Genomic DNA, 26,743 nt, shown 5'->3' with positions numbered 1-26,743 from the left:
ATCTAGAAAAGCATCCAGTCCCCGCTTGAACTGGTTTAGTGAATCCGACATTACCGTCTCCTCACTCAGTGAATTCCATATTCTCACTGCTCTTACCGTAAAGAACCCCTTCCTATGCTGGTGCTGAAACCTTTTCTCTTCCAGTCTTAGTGAATGCCCTCTTGTTACCGTAATATCCCTCCTTTTGAACAAATCCCGGGCAAGGTCTCTATACTGTCCCCTAACATATTTGTACACATTTATTATGTCCCCCCTCAACCTTCTCTTTTCCAGGCTGAATAGTCCTAGTTTTGCCAACCTCTCTGGGTATTGCAGTCCCTCCATTCCCCTTATTAATTTTGTTGCCCTCCTTTGTACCATTTCAAGCTCATTTATATCCTTTCTATATATTGGGGCCCATAACTGAGCACAGTATTCCAAGTGTGGTCTGACCAGTGCTTTGTACAGTCGAAGAACAATGTTCTCCTCCTTTGCAGCTATACCTCTTCTGATACATCCCATTACCCTGTTTGCCCTTACAGCAGCGGCCTGACTTTGGGCACTCCAATTTAGTTTGCTATCAATCAAGATGCCCAAGTCCTTCTCCATCTCTGAATTCCCCAATGATTTCCCATTCAGTGAGTACTGGTGACTTCCATTTTTCCTTCCCATATGTATGACCTTACATTTCTCCTCGTTAAACCTCATTTGCCATTTAGTGCTCCACCTACCCAGCTTATCCAAATCCCTCTGTAGGTCTTCACTATCCTCTTTTGTATTAATTGTTTTACATAACTTTGTGTCATCTGCAAATATTGATATTTTACTATTTATCCCGTTGACTATGTCGTTAATAAAGATATTAAATAACATTGGGCCTAGTACAGACCCCTGTGGTACCCCACTAGTGACGCTTACCCAATCTGAGTATATTCCATTTATAACCACCCTCTGCCTTCTATCCTTTAGCCAGTTAGCTACCCACTTGCAGACATTTTCCCCCAGCCCCATCATTCTCATTTTGTATACCAACCTATTATGTGGCACGCTATCGAACGCTTTTGAGAAGTCGAGATACACGACATCCACTGGTTCCCCCTGATCTACTCGAGAGCTAACCTCTTCGTAGAAGTCAATCAGGTTTGTTTGGCAGGAGCGATTCCTCATGAATCCATGTTGGTTCGGGGTTAATAGATTATTAGCATCAAGATGCTCCATGATTGCCTCATTAATAAAGCCTTCAAAAATTTTGCCCACAACGGACGTCAGACTCACCGGCCGATAGTTTCCGGTGTTACTTTTTGCTCCCTTTTTGAATATTGGCACTACATTCGCCTGTCGCCAATCAAGTGGTACAGACCCAGTCTCAACAGAGTCCTTAAATATAAGATATAACGGTCTGTCTATCACATTACTTAGTTCCCTTAGTACCCGTGGGTGTATGCCATCAGGTCCTGGTGATTTGTTTATTTTAATGTTACTGAGGCGTTTCTGTACCCCAGCTTGGGTTAGATTTGTCATACTTAGTGGAGGATTAAGTTTGTCACTTCTCATTTCGCCTGTTAGTTCTTTTTCCTTTGTGAAAGTTGACGAAAAAAATTTATTTAATAGATTAGCTTTATCCTCATCTTTCTCTATGATTTTGCCTTCATCACTTTTTATCGGTCCAATATTATTCGATTTAATCCTTTTACTATTTATATACGTAAAGAACAGTTTGGGATTTGATCTACTTTCCCTAGCAATACGTCTCTCTGTTTCCTCCTTTGCTATTTTTATTTGTTTTTTGCAGGTTCTCGTTTTTTCCTTGTAACACATTAGTGCTTCCTTACTGTTTTCCTGTTTTAATCTCTTGAATGCCTCTTTTTTGCTATTTAACGCCCCTTTTACGTTCTTATTCAACCATATTGGTTTCCTCTTATTTCTGGCCCTTTTATTCCCATACGGTATATACCTCTCGCACTGAGTATTCAGAATTCTTTTGAAGGTTTCCCATTTACTATTCGTATTTCCTTGATTAAGAACTTTGTCCCAGTCTATAAGTTGAAGGTTTTCTTTCAGCTGATCAAACTTCGCCCTCCTAAAGTTTAATGTTTTAGTTGTTCCCTTATTGATAACCCTACTGAAGGGCATTTTGAAATTGATAATATTATGATCGCTATTACCTAGGTGCCCCCCTATCTGTACCTCAGTTATTCTATCAGGCCTATTAGTCAATATTAAGTCCAACACGGCCTTCCCTCTCGTTGGTTCCTGCACTAGTTGGGAGAGATAATTATCCTTGATATTTGTCAAGAACCTTTTTCCTTTCTGCGATCTACAGGTTTCTGTTTCCCAGTCAATATCCGGGTAGTTGAAGTCCCCCATTACAATCACCTCATTATGTTTTGCTACTTTGTCTATTTGTCCTAATAGCAGTTTCTCATTCTCCTCTGTTATATTAGGTGGCTTATAGCAGACCCCCAGTAATATTTTATTATTATTTTTTGCCCCCTCTATCTCTACCCACATGGACTCGACCCCCTCTTCTCCCTCTCCTATATCTTCCCTTAGTCTGGGCTTTAGACGTGACTTTACATATAAGCAGACTCCTCCGCCCTTCCCCTGTTTCCGGTCCCTTCTAAATAAACTATAATCTGTTAAATTTACCGCCCAGTCGTAGCTATCGTCTAGCCAAGTCTCTGTTATACCTACGATGTCATACCTCTCCTCCGATATAAGCGCCCGCAGCTCATCCGCCTTATTGGTCAGGCTTCTTGCGTTGGTCAGCATGCAAGATAAAACTTTGGGGTTATTTAGCATCCTATTCTTCTCTAACGATCTAACTGTACTATCCCCACCCCCCTCTCCACCCTCATTATATTCACTTCTCCCCTTCCCCCTTGCTTGCCTCACATCCCACCTATTTCCTTGGTTTCCCCCCCCGTCTCTAGTTTAAAAACTCCTCCAACCTATTAGCCATCTTCTTCCCCAGCACCGCTGCACCCTCCCCATTGAGGTGCAGCCCGTCCCTACGGTAGAGCCTGTAGCCGACAGCGAAGTCGGCCCAGTTCTCCATGAACCCAAACCCTTCTGCCTTGCACCAACTCTTTAGCCACTTATTCACCTCCCTAACCTCCCGTTGGCGCTCCTGTGTGGCTCGCGGGATTGGTAGTATTTCTGAGAAAACTACCTTGGAGGTCCTTGCCCTAAGCTTCCTACCTAGATCCCTGAAATCATTTTTAAGGACCCTCCATCTACCACTCACTTTGTCATTGGTGCCAATGTGGACCATGACCGCTGGGTCTTCGCCAGCCCCACCCAGTAACCTGTCAACCCGATACGCGATGTGCCGGACTCGAGCGCCAGGGAGGCAGCACACCGTTCGGCGATCCCGGTCTTTGTGACAGATTGCCCTGTCTGTCCCCCTAATAATAGAGTCACCCACTACCAGGACCTGTCTAGCCTGCCCTACACTTCCCCCCTCCCCCTCATTACTGGAGCATACACTCCCCCGGCAGTCAGAGGATCTGTCGTGCTCCAATAATGCCGGTTCTGAACCAGCCTTCCTATACTTCTTCCCTCTATCCCTTCTAACTGTTACCCAGCTCCCTGCCTGTTCAGCCTGCGCTTCCCCACTAAGCTCCACCCCCAGTGTTGACCCATTGAGTGTCTGCTCGGTGAGCAGCAAACTCCGTTCCATGTTGTCGATGCTCCTCAGTACCGCTATCTGAGCACTTAGATCCAGGATTTGGGCTTCCAAGTGCACGATATGCTCACATCTCTCGCAGCAGTATGGATCCCTGAGCGGTAGCTCAGGGAATGCATACATTGCGCAAGGTGTACACTGCACGGCTCCGGCCAACATGGACGTCATTCTAAATATGGGGATACAGTCAGTATATATGTACAAGTACAAAACACAATTATTTATATATAGGTGTATGGACGGGGATCAATTAGGGATGTGCAAGTGTATCGATTAGATATCGGCGCGGGATCAGTTAAGTATGGAAGGGGGAACAATTAAGTATCAATTAAGTATGGACGGGGGATCAGCTGAGTGGGTCAGGTGGATTAATTAAGTATGGACGGTGTGTCAATTAACTATGGACTGGGATCAATAAGTATGGACTGGGGAAATAATTAATTGTGGACTAGGGAATCAATCAATTAATTATGGACAGGCGGTTTAATTAAATAGGATGGGGGGTAAAGCAAATATATAGGTATGGACGGTGGGTCAATTAACTAAGGACTGGGGATCAATAAGTATCAATAATATCAATAAATATGGACTGGGGAAATAATTAATTGTGGTCTGGGGAATCAATCAATTAATTATGGACAGGGGTTAATTAAATATGGTGGGGGATAAGGCAAATAGATAGGGACTGGGGATGAGTAAAAGTGGACAAGGGGAATCTATTAAATAGGACAAGGGGGATCAATCAATTATGGGCTGGGGGGGTCAATCATTTAAATGTGGTCAGGGGGATCACTTTAATATGGACGGGGGGTGGTCGGGGATCAATTAAATGAGGACGGGGGGGTCAATTTAATGTGGTCAGAGGGATCAGTTAAATATGGACGGGGGTGTTCAGGGGAATCAATTTAAATATGGACGGGGGTGATCAATTAAATATGGACGGGGGGGTAATCAATTAAATATGGACTAGGGAATACAATACAATTACAATACAGATACAAATACAATACAGTACAGTACACACTTGGGTTCAGTAGGGCCGCTTATCGCGGCCTCTGCCCCTCACTCACCTCCTCTAGGGACGCTGCACGCTATCACAGCGCGCTTGTCCCTCCGGTCGCCTCTTACCGGTCCTCCTGATCACCTCCTGGTCACCACCACCTGGCACCCTCCGCTGGCCGTCACTGCACGCTGCCACAGCGCTCTCTTGCGCTCGTCCCTCCGGTCGCCTCCTACTGGTCCTCCCGGTCCGCTCGGTCACCTCCGCCTGGCTCTCCTCCCTTCCCAGGAGCTCTCTCCACACACAGCACAACTCTTGCAGCACACGGCAGGCTCCGCCTCCACCACTTCCTGTCAGGCCTCCTCCCACTTCCTGTCAGGCCTCCTCTGTACAGTGAAGTCATGTGATAAGGCTCCTTAAAGGGTCACTATTGACTGCATTGCTACTTCCTATACAGTACAGACCAAAAGTTTGGACACACCTTCTCATTTAAAGATTTTTCTGTACTTTCATGACTTTGAAAATTGTACATTCACACTGAAGGCATCAAAACTATGAATTAACACATGTGGAATTATATGCTTAACAAAAAAGTGTGAAACAACTGAAAATATATCTTATATTCTAGGTTCTTCAAAGTAGCCACCTTTTGCTTTGATGACTGCTTTGCACACTCTTGGCATTTTCATGATGAGCTTCAAGAGATAGTCACCAGAAATGGTCTTCCAACAATCTTGAAGGAGTTCCCAGAGATGCTTAGCACTTGCTGGCCCTTTTGCCTTCACTCTACGGTTCAGCTCACCCCAAACCATCTCGATTGGATTCAGGTCTGGTGACTGTGGAGGCCAGGTCATCTGGCGTAGCACCCCATCACTCTCCTTCTTGGTCAAATAGCCCTTACACAGCCTGGAGGTGTGTTTGGGGTCATTGTCCTGTTGAAAAATAAATGATGATCCAACTAAATGCAAACCGGATGGAATAGGATGCCACTGCAAGATGCTGTGGCAGCCATGCTGGTTCAGTATGCCTTCAATTTTGAATCAATTCCCAACAGTTTCACTAGCAAAGCACCCCCACACCATCACACCTCCTCCTTCATGCTTCACGGTGGGAACCAGGCATGTAGAGTCCATCCGTTCACCTTTTCTGCGTCGTACAAAGACATGGTGGTTGGAACCAAAGATCTCAAATTTGGACTCTTCAGACCAAAGCACAGATTTCCACTGGTCTAATGTCCATTTCTTGTGTTCTTTAGCCCAAACAAGTCTCTTCTGCTTGTTGCCTGTTTCCTAGCAGCTATTTTACCATGAAGGCCTGCTGCACAAAGTCTCCTCTTAACAGTTGTTGAAGAGATGTGTCTGCTGCTAGAACTCTTTGTGGCATTGACCTGGTCTCTAATTTGAGCTGCTGTTAACCTGCTATTTCTGAGGCTGGTGACTCAAATAAACTTATCCTCAGAAGCAGAGGTGACTCTTGGTCTTCCTTTCCTGGGGCGGTCCTCATGTGAGCCAGTTTCTTTTTTAGAATTTTAGAACCACTCTCCATAATCTTTGAAAATTCTTGGAGAACAGGAGAAGTCCCAGAAGACTGGAGAAGAGCAAATGTTGTTCCTATCTTCAAAAAGGGGAAGAAGGTGGACCCAGGGAACTATAGGCCGGTGAGTCTGACTTCTATACCAGGAAAGATCTTTGAACAAATTATTAAACAACATGTATGTAAGTACATGGATAAGAATGAAGTGATTAACCAGAGTCAGCATGGGTTTGTAACTAACAAGCAATGTCAGACTAACTTAATTTCCTTCTATGACAGAATCACTGACTGGGTGGATCAGGGAAATGCTGTAGATATAGTATATCTTGACTTCAGCAAAGCATTTGACAAAGTATCTCACACCATCCTTATTGAAAAAATGACCAAGTATGCAATGGACCAGGCAACTGTTAGGTGGATTCATAACTGGCTTAGTGATCGGACTCAAAGGGTGGTTGTAAATGGCTTCACATCCAGCTGGATGAATGTCTCAAGTGGGGTACCACAGGGCTCCGTCCTGGGACCTGTATTGTTCAACATCTTTATCAATGATTTAGATGAAGGAATTGAGGGTAAACTGATTAAATTTGCTGATGACACAAAGCTAGGAGGGATAGCTAATACTAGAGAAGAGAGAGAGAGGATTCAAAAAGACCTAAATAAACTGGAGCAGTGGGCAGCAACCAACAGAATGGTTTTTAACAGGGAAAAATGCAAAGTACTACATCTGGGCAATAAAAATGAAAAAAGCATATACAAAATGGGAGGAATAGAGCTAAGCAACAGTACATGTGAAAAAGACTTAGGTATACTAATAGATCATAGACTGAACATGAGTCAACAGTGTGATGCAGCAGCAAAAAAGGCAAATACAATTCTGGGATGTATTAACAGAAGCATACAGTCTAGATCACGTGAAGTCATTATCGGTCTTTACTCCTCTTTGGTCAGACCTCATCTGGAATACTGTGTACAGTTTTGGGCACCACATTTTAAAAAAGACATAGACAAACTGGAGCAAGTTCAGAGAAGAGCGACCAGAATGGTGACTGGTCTGCAAACCATGTCCTATGAGGAACGGTTGCAGGATTTGGGAATGTTTAGCTTGCAAAAAAGAAGACTGAGAGGAGACTTAATAGCTGTCTACAAATATGTCAAGGGCTGTCACATTGTAGAAGGATCATCTTTATTCTCATTTGCACAAGGAAAGACTAGAAGCAATGGGATGAAACTAAATGGGAGGAGACACAGATTAGATATTAGAAAAAACTTTTTGACAGTTAGGGTGATTAATGAGTGGAACAGGCTGCCACGAGAGGTGGTGAGTTCCCCTTCAATGGACGTCTTCAAACAGAGGCTGGACAGACATCTGTCTGAGATGATCTAGTGAATCCTGCTTTGAGCAGGGGGTTGGACCAGATGACCCAGGAGGTCCCTTCCAACTTTACCATTCTATGATTCTATGATTCTAGCGCTTGATGGTTTTTGCAACTGCACTTGGGGACACATTCAAAGTTTGCCCAATTATTCGGACTGACTGACCTTCATTTCTTAAAGTGATACATGGCCACTCATTTTTCTTTACTTAGCTGCTTTTTTCTTGCCATAATACAAATTCTAACAGTCTATTCAGTAGGACTATCAGCTGTGTATCCACCAGACTTCTGCACAACACAACTGATGGTCCCAACCCCATTTATAAGGCAAGAAATCCCACTTATTAAACCTGCCAGGGCACACCTGTGAAGTGAAAACCATTTCCAGTAACTACCTCTTGAAGCTCTTCAAAAGAATGCCAAGAGTGTGCAAAGCAGTCATCAAAGCAAAAGGTGGCTACTTTGAAGAACCTAGAATATAAGACATATTTTCAGCTGTTTCACACTTTCTTGTTAAGTATATAATTCCACGTGTGTTAATTCATAGTTTTGATGCCTTCAGTGTGAATGTACAATTTTCAAAGTCATGAAAATTCAGAAAAATCTTTAAATGAGAAGGTGTGTCCAAACTTTTGGTCTGTACTGTAGGTGGCACTAGAGTTCTAGTCCTCTTCCTCTGAAGAGACAATTTGCATATGTCCCTTTAACACAAGCTTATATACCCCAGATGATACAATATACTCAGTGACCTTGGTTTAAAGAGAACTTGTCTTCAGAAAATGATATATTGTTTAAATAGGAGTTTTATGTTAAATTGATTTAAAAAATATATAATTTTTAAATTAATCATATCACTATCTATATTTAAAAACAAAGGAATCTTGCAATTTGCAAACAGGCCACTAAGCTTTATACAAGGCTCAAACTTCTTGTTCTGTCCAGCAGCCACATGGAAATAGACAGCAAGCAACACAGCAGGCTCTAACTCATTGACTTATACAGGAGAGCTTTCTAGACATGCTCTGATCTTGGTAAAGGTCATTGTACATGAGGAGGAGGAGGTGAGCTGTGACATCACCCATTGTGAATGGTGGATCCTGTATTATCTACTGTATATAGAGGTGTTATCAGTCATTGTACAGGAGGAGGAGGTGAGCTGTGACATCACCCATTGTGAATGGTGGATCCTGTATTATCTACTGTATATAGAGGTGTCATCAATCATTGTACAGGAGAAGGGGGAGGTGAGCTGTGACATGACATCACCTATTGTGAATGGTGGATCCTGTATTATCTACTGTATATAGAGGTGTTATCAGTCATTGTACAGGAGGGGGTGAGCTGTAATGTCACTTATAGTGAATAGTGGATACCATGTTAGCTCATGTATATAAAAGTGTACCCTGTTCGTTGTAATCCTGTCTGTGATGATAATGAGATTGCTGAAAAGTCTACATTATGAATCTAATATTTGCCTTAGTGGCCTGCGTGACAATGTCAAAATATCTTATTTTTTTTTTCTTTTTCATTTAATATCGATAATCATAGTGATATGAAAAAGTAAAAAAAGTAAAAAGATGATTATTACTTAAAAAAAATGGCAAAACTAAATTAATTTCACATAACACCAGATTAAAAAATAGAGATACTAAATCCACTCTTGTGGAATGAAGTCTGGGTTTTGAGTGTAATTCATTTTCATTTTTCCATAATTTGTTGTTACATTTGAAATTGAATATAGATAAGGAACATAATCATAAAACAACAGTTTGTCAAAAGTTGAAAAAAAAAATAAAATAATAATTTAACATAAAAACTTAATTTTCTGATGACACATTCCCTTTAACCAATAATCTAGCTTATCAGTCTGCAAAAGTCTAGAGATACATTTTGGAATATCCTGGGAACGTATAATTGAAGGGTTGGAGCCAACAGATGATAAAGCAGAGCTCCCGGATCCGTGACACAGTCTGTCTCTGTAATAAGAATACCCTTGCAGGCAACTCAAGAAGAAGACAAAGGTTTTTTTTCTTCTCCACATTGATTTATGTAAAAGGAGACAAAATGCTAAAATAAATAAACTACAAACTGTAGAAAATTGTTTGTTTTTTTGCATTTTTGTTTTTAATTTTAAATTAGGAGAGTCATTTATACAAAATGGCACGCCGCCTGCGGCAACAATATAATTAGATTGCTTCCTACAGTCAGTAACTTAACTGGAACCTAATCAGTTCAAAATATAATGAACGAATGTGAAATCTCAAAGTCTATTTTTGCACAAGTAGGGCCAATGTTAATAGTACTTGGGAAAAGGTCCATCCTGAAGAAAAGCCAATATTAACAAAAGAAAAGTGATGAGCAACTGGAGCTATTCCTGTAATGATCGTGAGACAGACGTATTAAGGAACTATTCCATTTTGATTAAATTGCTCTTTTGAGTGTCGAGTAAAAGAAAAAAAAAAAGAAGCAGTTTTACATAAAATAGCCATCTTTACAGGAGAGATATAATGTCGCGTACAGTGCGGGGGCCCTTTAATTGGCCTCAGCTTTGTGATCTAGGCTATAGACTTAGCATAAGTAGTTTATAGCTTTAGGTATATATGTGCTAAAAAAAACTGCTGCTACTGCAAAAAATATAATCATCACTGAAATGACTAAGTTTGGAGGGGAGAAGCTCCGTTTTATGATGCATAAATAAAGATATATAAAAAAAGATAGAGAGAAGATGAGGAGTATAGTCCGAGAAAAAAGAAGAGAAGCGAAGTTGGGCTCAATAGCTTGTCAGACAAAAGAAGAAAAATTGGAATGTTGTACTTGTAAGGAAGAATTGTCTCGTTGAAGGGTTGATGGAGCAGCCCTTGTGTGGACCCCCAGAAAAATGCCAGAGACCCAACTGTAACCTGCGGAGTTTAATTTGTTTCTTCTATTTTTCAAATTTTTTCACATTCACACAATACTTGCCACTAGTAATGAGCGAGTATGTCGTTACTCGAGATTTACGAGCATGCTCGGGTGTTTCCCGAGTATTTTCAGCGTGCTTGGGTGTTATGTTTGAGTCGTGCTGTGTGCATGATTTGCGACATGTTTCTTAGGCATTCCTCACATGTATTAAAGCTGTCAAACAGTCGCAAATCATGCACACAGCGCGACTCAAACATAACACCCGGGCACGCTGAAGATACTCGGCAAGCACCCGAGCATGCTCACCAAAAGGGTTAGCAGAACATACTCGCTCATCCCTACTTGCCACCTTTTAGAGAGGTAGCTCCAAGGTTATAGTGGCTTCGCCCCATCAATTTGCAAGTCTCACCCCCTCCATGTTTCTTCCACTTACATTTGGATGCCCAGATGTTCCATCTGATGATGGAGAATCCCGTCAACGCCAATAAGAAACCTTCTTAAAGCCGTATTTTCCATGACGTTTGGGAGACTTTGGTGGTGCCTAGGACAGGGGTAGATATCATTCCACTGTGCGTCTCGTCTTTGTTATTTCCTGGTCTCTATAAATGGTGCCCATTCTCACCTCCAAAGCAGAAGAATTTAAGGAGCTCTTACATCGTTTGGGAGCCACCAGCTGCTCCATGACTGTTGGAAATTATGATTTGCCTCCTGCATGGCACTGGTGGACACAGACAGAAGAGGCCCCAGTGCAAGAACAATATATGGACCCTTTGCAGCCCAATAGGCCATCCTAATGCACAATTCCACCTGTCTTGGAGGTGGTAGTGGCCCCCTTTACCTATTGGGCCCCAGGTTGCACCAATGGTATGTCCGTCCCTATTGAATGAAATGAGATCTTTGCTGCAAGATACATCCCCAGGATAGTCTCCATTTGGCGGTAAGTGCATAGCATGAAGCTACAGGTCAAGGTCAGATCAGAACGTAGCCGAAAGCCTTATTGATAGCTCTAACATGGACCAGACATGAAATTAAGTCACCATTGTAGATATGGGTCAGGATTAGTAGTGAGCAGCCGAGATGTCACTACTGGGAGGAGGCAAGGGACTGGAACCACGAGAGGAACTGGCCAAATTTTCATGCTGAGTTGTATTAAAATGGTTTTCTTGTTTTTTTTTTTATATTAATGACCTATTTTTTAGATATCCAGGAAACAAGGTGGTCAGCGGCAATCACTGCAAGGGACGCATGTCCATTATCCTCAAGTAACCCACTCAAGGAAATATCAACATACAAAAGTAAAAGACAGCGTCCATACCAGGGTGTTCAGTTGCAAAAGAGGTGTTTATTCCGCCATCACAAAACCAATACCGTTTCGACCCTGTGTCTTGACAAAGACCCACACAGGGTCGAAACGTTGTGTGTTTTGGGATGGTGGAATAAACACCTCTTTTGCAACTGAACACCCTGGTATGGACGCTGTCTTTTACTTTTGTATGCTATTTTTTAGATATATCAGACTCATCAATATAAGATCGTAGTTTTTCAACACCAGCAAGTAAAGAATATAAGGAGCAGAACACCACAGCGCCTATTTTTTCAAGCTGGAAAAAATAGTTGTAAAAAGCCTATGTGTAAAAGTGGCCTTGAGGGGTTATCTGATGAGAGACAACCACTTTCGAAATATAAACACCGGGCAAATAAGCTTATTGCTCTGGTCCTGTCCCAACAGCCATGGCAAATTGCTTATTTTGTCGGTAAAAGCCTCAACCAGCCTGGTCTTTCCAGTGCAGTGGCTGCTGGTGGAAAGTGCAAAATGCATGGCGGCTAGTCAGATGATTGGTTGTCAATGATGGCTCAATTCCATCAGAATGGGAGTTTATTTTACAAGGATATGGGAAATGTAAGGAGAGGGGAAACAAGCACCAGGTCCTACTGGCAAAGCTTGGCACCAAAATTTGGGCAAATTTAAAGCTGTGCAATAGCACCCCTTCTCTTCTATATATTAAAGTAGTATAACAAAATTTGGAAGTTATTCTCTATCTATAAGAGTCCGGCTGCTGGAATCCCCACTGATCCAGAGAACTGGAGCCCGGTGTGAATGTCGTGGTGGTAGATCATGTTCACCTCCACTCATTCTCTATGGCACTGCTGGTGATAGCCAAGCGCATTGTCTAGCTAGTTTTCAGCACTCTGACGCTCCCCCTGGGCCGTGGGGTACTTGGTAGCCGGGTCGGTCATTGCTAGGGGAGATGTCACAGTGGCAGTGACCCGGTCCGTGACCCAGGGCGGTCAATAAAAGGGGATTTTATAGTTTTTTGTATTTAATGTTCGTGATGCCACCTGTGGTATGCCGCTATATAGAGCCGCCGCTGCGGAGCAGGTCCCCTGGAGCTGTTGTTAATGCAGCAGAGTTGGTTCAGCTCTCCACAGGTAGAGCTAAGCTCCAGGGCGTTGCTGTGATGGTGAATGATGAAGTAACTGTGGTGGTGCAGTGTGGTGCAGGGGATGATGGCGCAGCAATAATTCACAGAGACAGTGGGGTGCAGTCTTCAGGGTTTTACTCACAATTTTCACGTTGCTTCTGGTTACAACTGCAGTTCATAACCACCCACGTCGTCCGGTGTTTACTCAGGGAGGGGTTCAGCAAACCCTCAGGTAATTCAAGAGCACTTTCAGTGTGTCCCTCCTGGCCGTCTTCCTGCGCTGGCTCTCACCCTCCTGCCCTGCACCTCGCAAACAGTGTCCCAAGCCGGTAACCGCAGATCTTGGCGGGCAACCTGGAGTTCCCTGGATCTTGTGTGGCTACTTTTTTAGTGATTAATTGCGGCTGTGGTAACTACACCCTGGAAGTGTAGAAGCCTCAGGTTTCTAGTTGAATATTGCAATTCTCACTAGTTAGGGGCCGGTCCCCTTTGCGGCCTGATCCTTCCACTGCTGGTAGATTCGGGCGTACGGGTGGCCTCCAGCATTTCCCGTACCCCTAGGATCCACTCTTTCCTTCTGGAGCCTTTCTCCCTGCTCCTCTCTTCCCTTCAGTCTCTCTTCCTCCTGAGCAGAGCTCCTGCAGAGCTCCTGCTCCTTTCACTCTCCTCCTCTGACTGAACTGACTGCACTCCCAAGATGGCTTCCCTTTTTATATCCTCTTTCTTCAGTGCTCCCCTGATATTCTTCCTCCACCCACACCCACTACATGGTTCCCCCTCTCTTGGTTTCCCCCACTCCAGCCAGGGGCAGAGCTCAGCAGCGCAGCAGAGCATCTTGCCCCTCCTGCCGGTCTGGAGTAGTGTAGTGTTGGATGCAGGTGTTTGGGTCCCAGGCAGTACTCCATAATTACCTGAGAGTGGGATACCACACCTCTGGGTGAGATGCAGTACCTCTGTGGTGACTGAACCCGCAGAGGCGCCACAACTCCCAATAAAGAAACCTTCCTCCTCCCATCAAAGTTTTTACCCTCTTAATATATTGCAGTCATCATATTATATAGCACTGTGTACTTGCAATTGCTTATTTTGCCTTTTTACTCAGTTAATTCGTCTCTTTTCCATTAGGTCTATGTCATCACGCGATTAAAACTGATTAGTTGATTCCTTCTAAGCTCTATAAACCAGACAATGTGAACTGAGGTCCAAGATGGCAGACACACAAGAAACAGAGGCATGTTCACACTAGCAAAAAAGAAGCAAGACAAAAATATATCTCATACCCTACCATAATTATATATAAATGTAAAGCAAAATTGCATAATAAATATAGGGTACTTAGTGAACTATTTTTGATCAAAAAAAGTATACAAGCCGTCCCACCAGCGGCAAGGTGACCCTAAATTGGGACGGTACCTATACTGCCTATATTAAAAACCTTACTGTATATCATCTTGGACCTCAGTTCACATTGTCTGGTTTTTTGACTTGTTTGCATTCTGTGCAATTTAAGGGTGTGGCATGCCCTTTGTTGAGCTGATTGGTATATATGTAGCTTACCACGGGCCTAGGTGGTCTGGAGTTGGGACCCGGTCCTATTTGTCTACCCTTTTATATGCATTACTTCAACTTTGATATACAGTAAGGTTTTTAATATAGGCAGTATAGGTACCGTCCCAATTTAGGGTCACCTTGCCGCTGGTGGGACGGCTTGTATACTTTTTTTGATCAAAAATAGTTCACTAAGTACCCTATATTTATTATGCAATTTTGCTTTACATTTATATATAATTATGGTAGGGTATGAGATATATTTTTGTCTTGCTTCTTTTTTGCTTCTAAGCTCTATGTAGAAACAGGAGGTAAATTTTCCCTGTATGAGTCATAAGTCACTGCACAAATCAATGGCAGGAGAGAGGAAGGAGCAGATAGGTCAGGAGCTGAAGAAGGGAGTGATAAATGCAGGAACAAGAGACTTCCTGTTTCTACATATAGCAGAGAAAATAAAAGAATTAGCTGGGTTGAAAGACAAAATGAGCAATTGTATGTACACAGTGCTATATAATATGATGATTGCAATATACTATGAGAATAAAAACATAAATGGGAGGAGGAGGAGGGCTTCTTAAAGAATGAATAGAGTGAAGTTGCGCTTGGTCGACCACGACTACATTCACACGGGGCTCAGTTTTTGGTTTAAGGGAACTTCCTAGAGATCAGGAAGTTATGGATAGGGGATAACTTCCAAACTTGGTATGACCCCTTTAATAACTCTGATTTGTATGTGCATTTCCGTGTCCATCTTGACTGTGTAGTAATGCAGCATTTGTGGACGGTCTTTGAAAACCATGTAAATACTTTTACAAAATCTCATTAAAATGCCATGAAAATAGCCCATTGTCTCAGGACTTTATTCTGATCGCTCTCACAATGTTTATGTCTGGAATCAAAAAGCATTCATCAAATGCGATGTGTCTCCATTGTGCGTCTCGTCCTCGTTATTTCCCGGTCTCTATAAATGGTGCCTTTTATTTCCATTCTCTTATCTCATTAGGTTTTCTTTATGTAACGAGGTAATTATTATCACTATAAAAATATGTCAACTCCATAATGAGGGTTTTCTAAAGGTTATTCTCATCTGCATGTGGGTATAGCGGGGGGAAGCGGGAATGTGGTTTTAGTGCATTTCTCACCTAGTCTTTGAAATGAATCCCTTAGATGTGGAGAGTTATTAATTTGTTTAACATCTGCTTACATATGTACATTGATCTCGTTTTCATATTTACTGCACTGCATGAACGCTCCGAGGAACCAATATCAGGACCTCGTTACCGAGAGGAGCGACAGCGAATACGAACAGTTTTACTCACTTCTCACTACAGCTCTGGAGGAATGTGCACCTCTAAAATTGTAATTATAAGGTTCCTTTTGATTAATATGGACTATGAAGTAACATCTAGCATATTTCTAATATATCTTAATCATCCTTTATATCTTTTTTTATCTGGAAACTATTAACAATTTGCTGTTGACAGATCTGACTTTTTAAAAAAATGTTTTTGCTTGGTATTATAAGTGCATTATTTGCTGATGAAGTTAGTGAAGGTCTTGTCACATTGCAATATATGTCAGGAGGATTTCTCGATGTATACCTCTGACAAGTACCGGCCATGCGCCTTCCATTGTTTTTTTTTGTGGGATGCCGTAGTATGGAGTCTGAACTGCTCCATACTTCTGTTTCTATCATTTATCATGCTAATATTGCCTTATTATCATATTTACTTTGTACATTTCAGAATTCTTGGTATCTGGAAACTGTCAACAAGTTGCTGTTGACAGATCTGACTTTTCTTAAATGTTTTTTTTTTTCTTATATTTTATGTGCATAATGGGCTGGTAAAATTAGTGAGGGTCTTGTTACATTGCAATACATGTCAGGAGGATTTCTCAATGTATACCTCCGACATGTATCGGCAATGAGCCTTCGATTATTTTTTTTTGTGGCATGCTGTAGTATGGAATAACATAACAGTCTGAACTACTCCATAGATCCATTTCTATCATTTAGCATGCTAATAATTAGTTATTATCATATTTACTTTGTACATTTCAGAATTCTTGCTATCTTTAAACTGTCAACAAGTTGCTGTTGACAGATCTGACTTTTCTTAAATGTTTTTTTTTCTTGTATTGCTGTATATGTGCATAATGGATGGGAAAAATAAGTGAGGGTCTAGTCACACCTCAGTGTATGCTGGAGGTATGTTAGGAGGATTTCCCAATGTATTCCTCTGACAGGTATCTATGATGTGCCTGCTGTTTGTTTTTGTTGGATGCCTCAGTAAAGAATAACATAGCAGACTGGACTACTCCATATGAGTGTTTTTATACTCTGGCATGCTTCTACATATCCTCATGATCATTTACTTTGTACATTGCAGAATTTGTGCTATCTGGAAACTGTCAACAAGTTGCTGTTGACAGATCTGACCATTCTTAAATGTTTCATTTAGTATTATCAATATTAGGGCTCATGCACACGACCAATTTTCTCATGTAAGTGCTATCGGTGGTTTTCACGGATAGCACTTGTACCTATGATATTCTATTGGTCTGATTTTTTTCCTCGAACTGAGTTGTCAGTGCTAAGAATTTTGTGTCACCCTACCCTTAGTAGTAATTTTTGTGGGATTTCTCAATATGGAATAATGTAGCAAGACTGTTACATATTTCTATAATCTGTGCTTCTAATATATCCTTATTTTCTTTGCACAATTTTTGCTATCTTGAAACTGTCAAGAAGTTTCTGTTGGCGGATCTAACATTTTAAAAATGTTTTTATTTAGTATTATGAGGGTATGATGACGCCTTGATCTGAATGGGTTGATAAAAGCCTTGCAGTATTTCCTGATGTATACTGGACCTGCAATGTATGGGACATTATCCTCAATCACAGATTTATATAACAATGAACTGGGTAGAGTGGTAAATGAATAAGATGCTGCCTTTGTCTGTACATAGTGATTCAAGTGTATTGTGCCAAGTACTGATCATATAAGAGAGTGGTAGCCAACTCTTGCACAGGGGCCCACCAGGGGATTCTTCAGTTCTCCTGTCGGTCAGTCCAAGCCTGCATACGTCTGTAGGTATTCTGACCTAAAGCAGCCCGATGAAAGCTAAAAGGACACACTTTTTGGTCTCCATTGAGGAGTCATTAGAAATAGGAACATTTAAGTACCATCCACTATCCCCACCTGGGACTCTTTCGGGAACTGCCCTGACCCACCCAGGTACATTATGTCCATTTCTAGACAGGAATACCCAGCTCACTTTTTTGGGGGAATGACCCTAAATTGCCAGAATTGTCAAGTATGCCATGATCAGAGAAGTTGTGTGACTGTAGAGGTCTGCCATAATATATAAGTTCCATGGACCCAGAGCAGGTGAACACAGTACTCCCCCACAGAAGAGACCCCTGGGATACAGGACAGGTGCCACTACCACTCCCCACCAGATGGTGACCCTGTATTTGCTCTTGCGAGGCGGTATTGCAGCCCCTGTGTTGTCAGCCTTTTGTTTGTAGGACAATATTAAGGACATTAAGGGTTCAGCTCTAGTGTTGAGCGAACATGCTCGACACTGCTCGGTACTCGCCCAAGCATCACGCTACTGGGGATGTTCGGCGAGCACCGAGCATTTCCGGGTTACTCGGGCGGGAGCTCTGGTCTCCGCCTTGCATGTTTGGCGCTCTTTACAAAGCCAATGAACATGCAGGGATTGCCAGCCAGTCACTGTAATGCCGCAGCCATGTTGGTTGTGGGCATTACATTGATTGGCTGGCCGCACAGCGTCACCTCGAGTATTTAAAACCGGGCGCCGCCATCTTGGACACTGACGGCCGGGATCAGACAGTGTAGGGACAGCGCTGCTGATTTAGGGAGAGATATATGCTGCGAAATAGTTAGTGTAGGCTCTGTAAAGGCTGCCAGATCAAACAAACAGTCCTTCTCAGGACTAATATCCATCCCAGATATCAGGCAGGCAGGCTGTATAGGAGACGTAGTGGTTATACCAGCAAACGCTACATTACAGTCCTGTGTGCTCCTGTTGCTGAAATTTCTGGACTTAGCTCCAGGTCCTGGGGGGCCAGGAAAAATCCCTTTTTTTTTCCATCTAAATCCTCACTTTTTTTTTTCCTCCTTCACACTGTACAAATACCCGTCTTATTAACCTTTTGGTGTCCCCCCCCAAACAAAAGAAAAAAAAAGAAAAAGTGTGTCTGTGACAGTTCAGACACAAATATATCTGTTTAAAAGAGTCTGGTATTCACCAGTAAATTATAACTGTGGTTTTGCCGTTCCTCGGTAAAAAAACTCTATTATCCAGCTTTTGGTATTTTTTCCGTAAAGAAAAACAGTAATAGTGTCTCCTGATTGTTCAGACACAAATATATCTGTTTAAAATAGTCTGGTGTAGGCCAGAGAAATAGAAGTGTGGTTATGCAGTTCCACGGTTCAAACCTCTGTATTATCCACTTTTGGGCCATTTTTACATAAAAAAAAAACAGTTTGAGTGTGTCGCTCACTGTTCAGCCGCAAATATATCTATTTAAAAAAGTCTGGTATACACCAGTAAATTATAACTGTGGTTTTGCCATTCCATGGTAAAAAATCTCTATTATCCTGCTTTTGGCATTTTTTGCCGTAAAGAAAAATAGTAATAGTGTCTCCTGATTGTTCAGACAAAAATATATCTGTTTAAAATAGTCTGGTATACACCAGTAAATTATAACTGTGGTTTTGCTGTTCCACGGTAAAAAAGCTCTATTATCCTGCTTTTGGCATTTTTTGCGGTAAAAAAAACCTGTAATAGTGTCTCCCTGATTGTTCAGACACAAATATATCTGTTTAAAATAGTCTGGTGTAGGCCAGAGAAATAGAAGTGTGGTTTTGCAGTTCCACGGTTCAAACCTCTGTATTATCCCCTTTTGGGTCATTTTTACCTAAAAAAACAGTTTGAGTGTGTCGCTCACTGTTCAGCCGCAAATATATCCATTTAAAAAAGTCTGGTATACACCAGTAAATTATAACTGTGGTTTTGCCGTTCCTCGGTAAAAAAACTCTATTATCCAGCTTTTGGTATTTTTTCCGTAAAGTAAAACAGTAATAGTGTCTCCTGATTGTTCAGACACAAATATATCTGTTTAAAATAGTCTGGTCTACACCAGTAAATTATAGCTGTGGTTTTGCCGTTCCACTGTAAAATATCTCTATTATCCTGCTTTTGCCATTTTTTACCGTAAAGAAAAACAGTAATAGTGTCTCCTGATTGTTCAGACACAAATATATCTGTTTAAAAGAGTCTGGTGTAGGCCAGAGAAATAGAAGTGTGGTTTTGCAGTTCCACAGTTCAAACCTCTGTATTATCCGCTTTTGGGCCATTTTTACCTAAAAAAAACAGTTTGAGTGTGTCATTCACTGTTCAGCCGCAAATATATCTATTTAAAAAAGTCTGGTATACACCAGTAAATTATAACTGTGGTTTTGCCGTTCCTCGGTAAAAAAACTCTATTATCCAGCTTTTGGTATTTTTTCCGTAAAGAAAAACAGTAATAGTGTCTCCTGATTGTTCAGACACAAATATATCTGTTTAAAAGAGTCTGGTTTAGGCCTGAGAAATAGAAGTGTGGTTTTGCAGTTCCACGGGTCAAATCTCTGTATTATCCTGCTTTTGGCATTTTTTGCCATAAAGAAAAACAGTAATAGTGTCTCCTGATTGTTCAGACGCAAATATATCTGTTTAAAATAGTCTGGTATACACCAGTAAATTATAACTGTGGTTTTGTCGTTCCACGTTAAAAAATCTCTATTAACCAGCTTTTGGTATTTTTTCCGTAAAGAAAAACAGTAATAGTTTCTCCCTGATTGTTCAGATTGTTTAAAAGAGTCGGGTGTAGGCCAGAGAAATAGAACTGTGGTTTTCCTCTTCCACGGTTCTAATCTCCTTGTTATTACCCTTTTTCCATTGATAGTGCGAGTGTAAGCTGTTTTACTTGATCTACAATGGGCAAGGTGCGTGGCAAGGGACGTGGAACTGGACGTTCTGGTGCGTGCAGAGGACGGGGCCGTGGCTAAGGTGAAAATGTGCCACAACCAACAGCCACATCTTCTCACTCCCAGTTCTTGACCGAATTACTAGGGAAGCACAGATCAACACCAGTATTGCGACCTGATCAGTGTGAACAGGTTATTAATTGGATAGCAGAAAATACTTCCAGTTACCTGGGCAACACCACCTCCGGTCTGTCTTCCACACGGTCAAATCTTAGTAGCCGTGAGTCTCGACCGCATACTCCTCCTCACCCTGATGCTCCTTCCTCCCACCATGCCGAGTGTCGTCAGACAGCAACTGATCCCACACTTGGACACTCTGAAGAGCTGTTCACTGGTCCATTTCCAGATTTGTGGCCCTCGCCTACTCCGCTTGAAGTGGTGGAAGAGGAGATCCCATGTAGCGATGCCCAAATATTTGAACAGCCACGGCCACAGGAAGTCGACGATGGCAATTTGTCACAAGAGGTGGACGTTTACGAGACACAATTGCCAGGAAGTGAAGAGGAGGATCGTGGTGTGCAAGTGGAAGAGGAGGAGGTGGTGGATGATCTAGTAACTGACCCAACGTGGCAGGAGGACATGCAGAGCGAGGCCAGCAGCACACAGGGTGAGGGAGGCAGAGTACCCCAACAGGCAGGAAGAAGCAGTGTGGTGGCCGCACACAGAAGGCAGGCAACAGTTCCCCGTAACACCAACACGAGGGACGGTGCCAGTACAACCTGTAGGTCTTCCAGAGTCTGGAATTTTTTTAAAGACTTTGCTGATAACCCCAAAAAGGCCATTTATACCACCTGCCATGCCAGCATCAGCAGGGGTGATGAAACTACCAGCCTGACCACCACCAGCATGATCAGGCACATGGCAGCAAAGCACCCGACTTTGTGGGGTGAACCCCAGGGTCTACGACCAGTGTCAGCGGGTGTCACCACTGCTTCTTCTGCTGTTGTGCCTGCAATAGAACCCCCTGTTGTGTGTGCAAGGCAATCCCCTGTCCATACTGCATGCAAAGATGCCCCCTCCTCTCAGTTTTCACTTGTTATGGCAGTTTCTCAAGAAACAGCATCAACGTCCACGTCCACGTCCCACCACAGCGTTCAATTGTCCATATCCCAGACCTTTGAACGAACGTGGAAATTCGCAGCCAACGCCCCACAGGCCACAGTCCTAAATTCGCACATTTCACGACTGCTTGCGTTGAAAATGCTGCCTTTTAGGCTGCTGGAGACGGAATCCTTCCGCAACCTTATGGCGGTGGCCGTCCTTCGGTACTCAGTCCCCAGTCGACACTATTTTGCCCGGTGTGCCATCCCCGCACTACACAAGCACGTGTCCCAAAACATCTGCCGTGCCCTCAAAAACGCAGTTACTGGGAGAGTCCACCTGACAACGGACACGTGGACAAGTGCTTGTGGCCAGAGACGGTACATCTCCCTGACGGCACACTGGGTAAACATAGTGGAAGCCGGGACCCAGTCGGACCTTGGGACGGAACACATCCTCCCCACACCGAGGATTGCGGGCCCTAAGTCAGTCAGAGTTGCCCCCACAGTGTACTGCTCCTGCGCATCCTCCTCCTCCTCCTCCTCATGTTCAGCCTCCATCTCAGATATCACCACATCAGTTACAAGCTGGAAGCACTGCAGTACTGCCTCCGCCAAGCGGCAACAGGCTGTGCTGAAACTCATAAGCTTAGGTGATAAACCTCACACTGCTTGTGAGTTGTGGACAGCTGTGAAAGAGCAGGCAGATCTGTGGCTGAGACCGCTGAACCTACATCCAGTCATGGTCGTGTGTGACAATGGCCGCAACCTGGTGGCCGCTCTGAGGCGAGGCGAGATCACATACGTACCATGCCTGGCTCATGTGCTTAACCTCGTGGTTCAGCGGTTTCTTAAATCGTACCCCGAGTTGCCAGATCTGCTCGTCAAAGTACGCCGCCTGTCAGCTCATTTTCGCAAGTCGGCTACAGCTTCCGCCTCCCTTGCTGTGTTGCAGCAGCGTTTGCAGCTTCCGTCACACCGACTGGTGTGTGATGTCCCCACACGTTGGAACTCTACCCTCCACATGTTGCAAAGGATTTGTGAGCAGAAGAGAGCAGTTGTGGAGTACCAGCTGCAACAAGACCGTCGATATTCAGGTCAGACTCCACACATAAGACCTCAGGAGTGGACCTGGATGTCTGACATATGTACCATCTTGACAAACTTTGAGGAGTCCACCAAGATGGTGAGTGGCGATGACGCCATCATTAGCGTCAACATTCCACTTGTCTGTCTTTTGCAATGCTCTCTGAAGAGAATTAAAGAGGAGGCATTGCAGCCAGAGTATGATGAGATGGATCAAGAAGCCGTAGCGGTCGATTACACACAGCCCAGCCTCATTTCATCCCAACGTGCATTGGGGGACAATGAGGGAGAGGAGGAGGAGGAGGAGGAGGAGGAAGAACCGGTATCATGCGCTGTAGACAGTAGTACCTGTACAACTGTCATACCGTCGGTTCAGCGTGGGTGGCCTGAGGACAGGGGGAGGAGGAGGAGGAGGAGGAGGAGAGCATGGTCAGTCGTCATCTTGGTGAGGACACGGAAGTCTTGGCCGTTACCAGTCTGGCACGCACGGCTGACTTTATGTTATGCTGCCTTAACCGTGACCCTCGCGTTGTCAAAATGTTCGGTGACAGTCATTACTGGTTGGTGACACTTTTAGACCCCCGCTACAAGGAGAACTTTCACTCTTTTATTCCTGAGGTGGAGAGGTCTACAAAAATGGGGCAGTGACAGAAGGCCCTTGTTGCAGAACTGTTAAAAAAATTCCCATCTGAACATGCTAGCGGCAGAGGTCACAGTTCGTTGCCCAACCAAGGCGTACATGCGAGAGAGACGCAACTCCAATCCAGCAGAGGCAGGGGAACACTGTCAGCGTTCTGGGACAGTTTTCTCAGATCCTCCCTTCGGACAGACCCTTAGGCGCGGGGTACTCTCAGAAGGAGTGGAAAGTTTCAAAAGATGGTGAGGGAGTACCTTGCCGACCGTACCAGCGTCCTCCGTGATTCCTCTGTGCCTTTTAATTATTGGGTATCCAAGCTGAACACTTGGAATGAACTCGCTCTGTACGCCTTGGATGTCCTGGCCTGCCCTGCCGCTAGCGTGTTATCGGAGCGTGTTTTTAGTGCCGCTGGGGGAATTATATCTGATAAGCGCACTCGCCTGTCAACTGACAATGCTGACAAGCTGACCCTTATCAAAATGAACAAGGGCTGGATTGGGCCAGACTTCTCATCACCACCAAATGACAGCAGAGTAACATAAAGTCAAATCCACTGTGTTATTTCGGAAGGTGTATTCACATGCACCGCTTCACACCCACACATGGGTATACGCTTCCTCATTTCGGCTGTATTTTGCTCTTCTCCTTATCCTCAGCCTCCACCACCACTATACCACTAGGGTGACCATGGTCCGTGTTGCCATTATTGAAAGTTCCTCTGTCCTTATTTTTGGCAGCTTTTGCTTGGAAGGCATAAGCAAAGACTGTAGGAGACCCACTCCCCAGTATTGGGAATAATATTTTTAAGATGCTGTACTGTATGGCTCTTGTAAGGCGCATTAAAACCATCTTGTTAAGCTAATGTGACCTCCACGTCTCTTCCGAGGGGCATTAAAACTGTCTTGTTAAGCTACTGCGACCTCCACGTCTCTTCCGAGGGGCATTAAAAGCTTCTTGTTAAGCTACTGGGATCTCGACGTCTCTTCCAAGGGGCATTAAAACTGTTTTGTTAAGCTACTGCGACCTCCACCACTTTTCCAAGGGGCATTAAAACCGTCTTGTTAAGCTACTGCGACCTCCACCACTTTTCCAAGGGGCATTATAACTGTCTTGTTAAGCTACTGCGACCTCCACCACTTTTCCAAGGGGCATTAAAACCGTCTTGTTAAGCTACTGCGACCTCCACGTCTCTTCCGAGGGGCATTAAAACCGTCTTGTTAAGCTACTGCGACCTCCACGTCTCTTCCAAGGGGCATTAAAACTGTCTTGTTAAGCTACTGTGACCTCCACCACTTTTCCAAGGGGTATTAAAACCGTCTTGTTAAGCTTCTGCGATCTCCACGTCTCTTTCGAGGGGCATCAAAACCGTCTTGTTAAGCTACTTTGACCTCCACCACTTTGCCAAGGGGCATTGAAACCGTCTTGTTAAGCTACTGCGACCTTCACCACTTTTTCAAGGGGCATTAAAACCATCTTGTTAAGCTACTGCGACCTCCACGTCTCTTCCGAGGGGCATTAAAAGCGTCTTGTTAAACCACTCTGAACTCCACAGCTCTTCCAAGGGGCATGGAAATGTTGCTTTTAATTAACTCTAACCTCCACGACTCTTCGAACGGGCATTGCATTTGCTCCTAATTTTTGGCAGCTTTTGCTTGGAAGGCATATGCAAAGACTATGGGAGACCCACTCCCCAATAATGGGAATAATGTTTGCAATATGCTGTACTGCATGGCTCTTGTAAGGGGCATTGCAAGTTCCTCCTTCCTAATTTTTGTCAGATTTGCTTGGAAGGCATAAGCAAAGACTATGGGAGACGCACTCCCCAATAATGGGAATAATGTTTGTAATATGCTGTACTGCTTGGCTCTTGTAAGGGGCATTGCAAGTTCCTCCGTCCTAATTTTTTGACAGATTTTGCTTGGAAGGCATAAGCAAAAACTATGGGAGTCCCACTCCCCAATAATGGGAATAATGTTTGTAATATGCTGTACTGCATGGCTCTTGTAAGGGGCATTGCAAGTTCCTCCGTCCTAATTTTTGGCAGCTTTTGCTTGGAAGGCATAAGCAAAGACTATTGGAGACCCACTCCCCAATAATGGGAATAATGTTTTTAAGATACTGTACTGTATGGCTCTTGTAAGGGGCATTAAAAACGTCTTGTTAAGCTACTGCGACCTCCACCACTTTTCCAAGGGGCATTCAAACCGTCTTGTTAAACTACTGTGACCTCCACCACTTTTCCCAGTGTATTAAAACCGTCTTGTTAAGCTACTGCGACCTACAGTGTCTCTTCCGAGGGGCATTAAAACCGCCTTGTTAAGCTACTGTGACATCCACCACTTTTCCAAGGGGCATTAAAACCATCTTGTTAAGCTACTGTGACCTCCACCACTTTTCCAAGGGGCATTAAAACCATCTTGTTAAGCTACTGTGACCTCCACGTCTCTTCAAAGGGGCATTAAAAGCGTCTTCTTAAACCACTCTGAACTCCACAGCTTTTCCAAGGGGCATTGAAATGTTGTTTTTAATTACCTCTAACCTCCACGACTCTTCCAACGGGCATTGCATTTCCTCCTAATTTTAGTCAGCTTTTGCTTTTCAATGCAAAGGCGAAAACTAAGGGAGACCCACTCCCCAATAATGGGTAGAAGGTTTTTAGTACGCTGTAATCCTCATCTGTTTCAAGGGGCATTGCAGTTCCTCATAATTTTTAGAAAGCCTTCCATTCACTGCTTAGGCCAACAGTGTACAGGAGACCCAGTTGCTATAAATGGAAAAAACGGTTTAGTTAAGGCCCTCTGACCTCCATGTCACTTCCAAAGGGCATTGGAGTGCCTCGAAATTTTTGGTAGGCATTGCACTCAATGTATGCCCTATAACTGTGTAGCCGAACCGCTCCTTTTGATACAGAAACATATCCTACAAGACATGTGTGGTTGACTGGCCTGATATTGATGTGAATGGTCCCTGTTCCTCCTGCTCTTTCTCCTTTGCCACCACCTCATCCATCATTTATCACCTGAAGCTTTGTTTAAACAGGAGTCATAGAACTGGGATAGTAGCAGGAAAACATCCAGCAATCGTCGGAGGAGGTAGGATATGCGCCAAAACGCTGACCACCTCAGGCCTAGCCGCTACTACATACATGCGCTTGCATTCCAAGAAAACAAAGCAGATGCTAACTTCTATCATCATCATCATGCTCCTCACCTTGGCACTCTCAACTTCCCTGATGGAGAAGCCAGGGCCCACCGGAGTAGTCTGGTTCTCTGGTGGGCTCGTCCAATGCTGCCCTAAAGCAGGCCAGGCTAAGAAAAGTGTGTGGGAAGGTGACAGGAGAAATAGGGGCGGCTGGGGACCGTTTATGGACACCCGGCCGCCCCCAGGCGGCTGGGGACCGTGTGTGGACACCCGGCCGTGGGGCGGCTGGGGACCGAGTTTGGACACCCGGCCGCCCCCTGGCGACTGGG

Source organism: Phyllobates terribilis, unplaced genomic scaffold (genome assembly GCF_046119375.1).
Source record: "Phyllobates terribilis strain yellow unplaced genomic scaffold, ASM4611937v1 Scaffold_5__5_contigs__length_657084704, whole genome shotgun sequence".
In the NCBI taxonomy this organism is placed as follows: Eukaryota; Metazoa; Chordata; class Amphibia; order Anura; family Dendrobatidae; genus Phyllobates; species Phyllobates terribilis.
This window is presented reverse-complemented; position numbering follows the sequence as displayed.